This window comes from Pipra filicauda, unplaced genomic scaffold (genome assembly GCF_003945595.2).
Source record: "Pipra filicauda isolate LSUMZ 115617 unplaced genomic scaffold, ASM394559v2 scaffold9_size5747161_pilon, whole genome shotgun sequence".
Classification (NCBI taxonomy): Eukaryota; Metazoa; Chordata; class Aves; order Passeriformes; family Pipridae; genus Pipra; species Pipra filicauda.
Genome location: NW_024105198.1, coordinates 2,094,547 through 2,102,910, shown reverse-complemented (window position 1 = coordinate 2,102,910; position 8,364 = coordinate 2,094,547).

The window sequence follows — 8,364 nt, the reverse complement described above, 5'->3', positions numbered from 1 at the left end:
CCTTTTCCCTGTTTCACTTTCCCCATTTTTCTTTTCCCACTTCCTTTCCCCCCTTTTCCCTTTCCCCATTCCCTTTCTGTTTCCTCTGCTTCCCTCTCTCCACTTTCTTTCCTCTATCTCTACTTTCTTTCCCCTTTCTTCACTTCCTTTCTTTTTCCCCATTTTCCTTTGCCCCCCTTCCCTTTCCAGGGACCCCTTCCTGTTCAAGCAGGAGGTTGTCCCAGCTGACCCCTGGGTGGTCCCTTCCATGGTTCCAAGCCTGTCACGCTGTGCCCGAGGTCGGGATGTGCCCCCCCAGCTCCTCCCCATCCCCTCAGAGCTCCCCTTGTGCCTGTAACTTGTCCCAGCACTTTGCCACGAGGTGGATTTAAGGTAAAGGAGATTTGGGGGATATTCAACTAAATCCTAAATCCACGTCAAAGTTCCTTCTTCTGCTAATCCAGATTTATCTCTGGATCACGGCTCCTGAGAGCAGGACTCAGGTGTTTGTGAGCACCACGAGCTCCGTGAGGCCTCAGGTGAAAACAACGTGCCTCAGAGTGATGTATTTTGTGTGACAACATTCCATAGGGACAATTCCTACAGGCCTTCCAGCCCAGTGTCACTTGTTCCCTGCTGCCCATCCCTGTGCTCCATCCCTTCATTAATTGCCTTGGAAATTTGATCATTTCATCCAAAAGGAGAGTTGAGGAAAACTCAGGAAGAGCTAGGATTACTGAAAACCGGAAAAAATTAATCTTGATTAAAGCACTTCCCCGGGAAAATAAGGATCTCCTGAATCCTGATTGCTCAGGAGCAGCTCTTTGGGAAGCACCAAGCTGGGATGAGGCCACTTGGTCCTAAACAGCCTTAGAAAAGGGAGGAAAAAATCCCTTTGGAGGTGTCATTTGGAGGGCTTTTGGCTCCATCCCATTCAGGGGAAGTGCCAGAACAGGGATATTTCCCTCCCACGGCCATGATGGTCCCATCACTCCCACGGGGTTCCTGGGAGGGAAAATAGGGATGGTGCAACAAAGGTGAGTTCATTCCTCTCTTTAATTAAATACTGTTCTTATTTCCATGGAGACCCCTTTTCCTGACACTTCACAGAGCACACACAATGTTGGCTCTTCCCAGTGTCTCCATCACACCCCAGGCAGCCTCTCCCAGGGCTTGACCTTTTGGGGGAGAATTTTTCCCTGATCTCCAATTAAACCTCCCCTGGCACAAAACAGGCTGTTTGCTTTTGTCCTATCACTTGTTGCCTGGGAGAAGAGGCCACCACCCAGCTGGTGGTTGTAGAGATCCCAGAATCCCTGAGGTGGGAAAAGCCCTCCCAGACCATCGAGTCCAACCTGTGCCCGATCCCCACCTTGTCACCCAGCCCAGAGCACTGAGTGCCACCTCCAGATAACAAAGGCCACCCCCTCCTCCTGTCCATGACGTTGCTGATGGTCCACACTTGGTCCTCCTGACGTCCCATCCCACCTTTGCACCCTCATCCCCCACCACTCCCGTGCACCCCAAAAGGACATCTTGGGGGGCTCTGCTTCCCCTGGCCCTCATTATCCCATTGACAGCAGCCAATATCTCCCTGCTCAGGACCGTATTTACTCATGGGCACATAAATAACTCATTTCCTAAATTGAATTATCTGCCTGTGGAGATTGTGTGTTTTGATTGTGTCTCAGCACTTCTGGAATCGACTCAGGATTGATAAAAGCCAGATGGGAAGCGGAAACAGCCCATTTCATGACTCTTTAAAACGTTTAAGTTGGTTAACCCTTGTACTGCACCAGGTTTGAAGTTGGGCTGGAGTGTGGAAGCAATTTGTTGGTGAGTTCTCAGGTTGCAAAGTGGGCTGGGAGTGCTCTGCAGGTTCTGTGCCGAGGGGGAAAGGAGTCTCTGCAAGGGCTCCCAGGAGGGATAAGGACTTAGGAAAGAGAGGTGTCATTGTGGGAGTTGTTAGAATTCTAAGAGAACGGGGTAAAATCCCAACTGAAGGGTGTTTGGGACCAGGGAAGGTTGCTGAGGGTGTGGGATGAGCAGTAAATCACCCAGTGATTTGCTGTGGGGACAGCAAAACCCAGCCAGCACATGGACAGGAACTGAGAAGCCCAAGGTCTGTCCCTGCTGTTTGTAACCACAAGGGGAGTCACAGGCTGTGGTTCCATCCGTGCCAGTGACAGCATCAGCACTGCTGAGAATCGTTTTATTTCAATTTAAAACTCACAGGTCTACTTATTAAACCATTTTGCGTATGGAATACTTTCTATATAGGAAAAACAAAACAGAGAGAAAATTATTTTCCTTCACCCTGCTCAAGTTTCAGAAGAAATTCTGCACTACCACTCAAGAGCATCCACAAGAGAAAACAGGGAGACAGAAATCCTTTTTTTCCATCCTAAAATTAACCCCAGTGTGGTGTTGCCTCCCCTCGGCTGAGCAGGCTGGGATGGGCTGCACATGCAGCCTTTGGGGTTCACTGGAAAACTGTATTTACTAGAAGCCAGAAAAGCAGAAGATTTTCTCTTTCCATCTGCCCGATCCGCCCCCCCCCCCCTCCCGGATCGCGTTGAGCTGCTCGAGCAGCGAACATGGAAAGAAACGGCCCCGGGGCGAGGGCAGAGCCGTGGGATACTGCAGGGAAATCAACTGGCTCCTGGCAGGATTTGGAGGCTGAGGAAAAGCAGGATCTTGCCTCAAGATGGCAGGAGGGAGGTTTGGATCAGCTGCGGGGTGGGATGAGACCTCCAGAGGGCCGGCCTGGGAGCGTTACGTTATTTGTTATTAATGGCATCCCCCACGTGCACCCAAACTGTGCCTCATTTCATGTGTCCCACTGCGGGAGCATCATGTGCCACGGCCCCTCTGGGCTTTCTTTGGGAGCCCCCCCGAAGCACAGGGGTCCTTGTGAGACTGAGAAAGACCAGTTTGGGGTGGCTGGGAATGGGGGGGCACCGCTCCCCAGGCAAACCCAAGAAGGACACCTTATATATATGTTTTCTAAGTGCTAAACCCAAGGGAAATTACTTCATCAAGCCCCGCTCCAGAGCCCAGTAACGAGGCTGTGATGTATCCAGTGTTGGACCATGTTGGCTTTCCAGTGCTGGAATTAATCCCTGTACATTGCAGCTCGGTGAAATCACTTCCAGCCTGCGGAGGCTCCAGGGCTGACTTCATCCTCCCAGCCCCAGATGCAGAGCCCTGGGAGTGGGGAAATCAGGGAGAGGACCGAGAGCCTGCTCCCTGTGCACCCGATGGCTCTCTGTCCTCACGGGGATGTTGGATGTGTCTCGGGGATGATCCAGACCCCACGGCTCCGTGAGGCTCATTCCACTCATCTGCTCCCGTGGCTGTGCTTCCCACAGGGCTGGAGACAGGGGGATTTGCTGCTTTGCTCTCCCCTGATGAGATTAGTCCCTTTTAACCCCTATAAAAATCCCCAGTAATCTCCCCGTGGCCACGGTATCTTGGGGGGCACGTCCAGGCCGATGCTCTCAGCCGTGTCTTGGGCTTCCTTGGAAAGGGGGGAGCCCGAGAACTTGGGGTCCTGCAGCCAGGCCGGGAGCGGGTACAGGGAGCCTGGGAGTGAGGGATCCTGCAGCAGGGCTTGGGAGCAGAGGGAGCCCAGGAGTGGAGAGTCCTGGGAGCGGAGGGAACCTGGGAGCCAGGGGAGCCTGGGATCAGGGAGGAGCCCGGAGCAAGGGGAGCCTGGGATCAGGGGGAGCCCAGGATCGGGGGGAGCCCAGGATTGGGGGGAGCCCAGGAGCAGTGTGAGCCCAGGAATGAGGGGGAGCCCGGGAATGGGGGAGAGCCCAGGAATGGGGGCTCCTGCAGCCGGGGTTTGCTGTCGTATCCATGGCAGTGCATATCAGCGGTCGCTCCTCAGGTCCAAAGGTCACCTGTGCCAGGTGTGCCAGAGCATCCATCATCCCTGTCTTGAAAACCCCGAAGGAGCAGTGCCGGGCAGGGATTGAGATCCTCCTCGTTAGCGACAGGGGAAAAAAAAATCAGCAGAGACTCTTCGATGGCAGAACAAAGAGCCTGGAAGAACAGTTTTGTTCCCTTGCATCTTCTCAAGAGGATGATTTTCAAGGAGCAAAATGGGGTTAAAAGGCCGTGTTCAGCATCTAACAATAAACCACGAGCTCTTCGGTGGTGGGGCCCCAGTTCTGGGGCAAGCTGCCGAGGCTGTGCTGCTGGAAGTGTTCCTCGCGAGGAGCCGAGAATGACGCGCCCGTGGCTCCCACGAACTAAAGGGCCTGAACACCCCCCCTTGTGGGCAAAACCCAGAGTGTCACCAAAGCCATCGGATTTTCGGCAATCGAGCAGTTCTGGTAGAGGGTAGAAAGCTTCCATCCCCTCGGATACAAATGTGTGCTCAAAGATACCGAACGTTTCCTGACACGTATTCCTACAGCAACCCAGGCTTAGCCCCCAAGAAATAAAAAAAGAGAAAAACCCCAAATATTTATTTGCAATTTCGTCATTTGAATTGGCTACAATTGCAATTGTAATTTTGGGTCTGTTTCACTGGATAGTTTGCTATTATTTACTAAATAACTGCCATATGAGGGTCTTTATTTTTGCTACCTAAACAAAACAGAAACTACTGAGGAAAATACAATCATAGAATCGTTAGGGTTGGAAAAGACCTGCAGGGTCACCAAGTCAGACCATCAACTCAACACCACCACCACGTTCACCACTAAACCATGTCCTCAAGTGCCATATCCACATATTTTTTGACCACTTCCAGGGATGGTGAACATCCCTGGGCAGCCTGTTCCAATGCTTGGCAACCCTTTCCATGAAGAAGTGTGTCAGAGAGCCCTACCAAGTTCAAAAATAGAGAAAGGAAATAGTTTCAAAACTATTTTCAGCCTTGAAAGGAAGATTAGATTTCACAAATAGTTCTTCTAAATGCACCTTCCCCCTCCCAGCAATTGTAATTTGATTTTTCCTGTGACAGCCTCGCTGCAGCTGTGAGAGTACAAGGTGCCCAATGCAATCCTAATTTGCCATCTCGTGGCATGTTTGTGAATTACCACAGTTAAATTTCTTTGAGTCAGTTCAGGATCACATTTGTTTCTTTAGGAGAGGATTCCTGTTTGCCCATTCATCATTCCCACACGGGGAAAGCTCCTGGGGCAGTGCTGGAGGCTGTTCTGCAGCAGGGAAGAACAACCCCAAGGAGTCACCTATAGCTCTCCTCGCTCCTGCTTGGCTTAGAAGTGCAAATTCAAAGATTTTTTGCAAATATGTGTAGCTCAGCAGAATTCTGCTTTCTCCCTAATATTGTGGTTGATATTATTGAGTTGGAGGGGGCTTCTGCTTTGTTTATTTGTTTTAATAACAGTTTTAAAAATTGCTGGTTTCTTCTTTCTGTTCACTAACACATTTGGTTTTGTTTTCCCTGGTGAGAGAGCAGACAACATGCCAAGGGGAGTTTCTAAATGTCTGCTCATCACTGGGCTCTGCTAGACTATGACTTAAATTGTACTTAAAAGGTACAAATTATTTTCAAGTGAATATCCAGCTTTAAACTTTTCCATCAGCATTCAAATGACTTACTGAGCCTGATGAATCAGCTTATATTAATTTTTCACGTGTGCCTTTTCACTTGCTCCTAATAAATATGAAAATACATGAGAACAGAATGCAGAGATATATATTATATATTATAGAGGACATATTATAGATCTAAGAAAGAAATGTTTTACAATGAGGGTGGTGAGGCCCTGGCACAGGTTGATCAGAGAGGTGGTGGATGCCCCATCCCTGAAAGTGTTCAAGGCCAGGTTGGACAGGGCTCTGAGCAACCTGATCTAGTTGAAGAGGTTGCTTCTCATTGCAGGGGGGTTGGACTAGATGACCTTTAAATGCCCCTTCCACCCCAAAATATTCTATGATTCCATATGATTCTATGATTCCCTGAACCCTAACGAGGTAAATAATTAAATGAACATCTGTTTGCTCGGCAGCCCAAGAGCCCAGTAAGGCTTCCTACTTCTGAGAGGTGAGGGCAATGAGACTCTGCCAGTTCTTCCCATTTCCTTCATTGTCACACCTCCTCAGGTCTTAACCAATTCTAGCATTTAGTTTGGAAGCCCGAGAAGAAGAAATCTAAAAGAAAAAAAGAGATGAGAGGAAAACGTTCCAAAACCAAAAAGAACAAAGAATGAAACCTGTCTGAACCAAAGAGGGACAACTGGGCAGGTGGCCATCCAAAAGTCAAGTGTTAGAGGCATCAATCAAGAGCTTTATCTGCTCTGAAGGTGGTCATGTGACATATCTTCCCAGTGTTTCAGTTCCCTTGCCTTCACTGTCCCTATCCCTGTGTATCCTGCATAATATCCCTGTGTATCTCCTGAGGCTGGAGACCTCAGTGTTGCAAAGATGAGCCTTAAAATTGCAATGTGAGCAGACTTGTAAAGGAAGTGACCATAAAAAAAGCTCCTAAACTATAAGTAGCCTTAGCTTCAAGATGAACATTAGATATGTGCAGTCACTGAGGCTGTGACAGGAATGATGAAATGCTCTTATTTATGGTACAGCTCTAGCAGAGACTCAGAATACCCTGATCTGAAATGATGGGAAAATGAGGTTTGTTGTATCAGCTAAACAGAAGAGCAGCCAAAATGTGTTCTTCTTCAAGGACGCTGTGATCAAATCCTCAAGCAGCAAAATGATTTTGGCAGCAGCATTCTGAGTGATCATTAGCACAAAAAGTTACAGCAGAGCTTCCAGAGGGAATGATTATTTAGAACAGCTTCTTTCCTGTGGAGGAGCCTAAAAACTGGATTCATCAGTCCTGAAAGTAATCTGATTCTTCACGCTTTTATTTCTCATCTTCCTCCTCTCCCCTTTCCCTTCCAAAACAAAGCACCGGCCCTCCCGAGCTTTGTTTTGAGAAACGAACAAGTTCGAACACGCTGTTGATACAAATGGTAAGTAAATAATTAGCTGTGTTTACCGGTCTGCTGGGGTGAAGACTGCCCTGTAAATAAATTAACACAATGGAACTGCACTGAGACTGCTGGGATCAGTGGACAGATCCCTGCTGGATTCGCTGCTCTCCGGATGAGCCCCGGGGCACAGGAATCCCACCCCACAGCAGTGACTGCCCCTTCTCCTGCTGCTAATTGTTATTTCTTGCTTAGCTGAAGACTTAATAAGAAGATAAGATAAGAAGAACAACATCATGTTGTGTTGTATCCCTTTTAATTTTTGTTTTGTTTTGTAATTTTTGTGATTTTTGTCTTTTTTCCTTTTTGGAAAAGAAAGACCTGGCTGCTGACAGTGAGATTTTAATGTCACATCTGAAGGAGCAAGGCTTGCTGGATAGCTGTGACATTGCACAGTGTAAGAAATCACGTGCTCCTGATGATGGGACGGTGTTAGCACTAGACACTCCATTTATAATTCCTCCAAACCCCCAAAATTTTACTCTGAATGGATCTTTGGTTTTTGTTTTTTTTTTTTTTTTTAGTATTGAACTGTTTAAGCTAATTTAAACACTCTTACTAAGAATTTATAATTTATGTTCCAGTGTTATGCTGCAGAAATGGTGCTGGGTTTGTTCCTTTGAAGGTTAAGGGGAGTGTTCCAGGGATTTCCTGGCTATCACAGAATATCCTGAGTTGGAAGGGACCCACAGGGAGCATCGAAATCTAACTCCTGGATAGTCTCAAGAGTTTTCGGTGTAACCATGCAACGGGACCACAAGAGGTCAACAGTGATCCATAATGACTAATATCCTCTTATTTCTAGGCATGAAATACATTATAATAAAAATACCTAGTCAGACTAGATTTTCTGGTTATTTTAGAGAAGATTTTCCATTGCTTATAGAAATAGTGATAACAGGGTTGTTAACAATCTCTTTTTCTAAACGTATTTGAAGGATGATGATCTAATATTCTAGAACATTTATTCAGTGTTTGCTTTTAAACAAAAACCAAGTTGTCAAAAACTAAGTAAATCATCTCGAAATTTGTTTTCCACATGACATGGATGTCTTCATTCATACAATAATAAAATAGGCCTACATTCATTGTGTGAAATTTGTCACCATATCCGTAAATGTGCAAATTTGTTTACAAAAAAATATTTCACTGGCATGTTGAAGTGACAGGTTGGCTTCCTTCTTAAAAAATTGTGTCTGTTGTGTAGGGCTAAGACTTCCCAGCTGATCACCACATGACAGCTTTTATTGCAGCTATTTGTGTTGATACAAAGGCAGCATGAACACATGCCCATCATGGATTTTATTGGCCCCCAAACTTCAGTCCTTCACTCTCTGTGCAGTTGGAAAGTGCAATTTTTCCTCACAACCCCTTTTTTTTTTCCTCATAATCAGTTTGTCCTTTAAAAACTAGA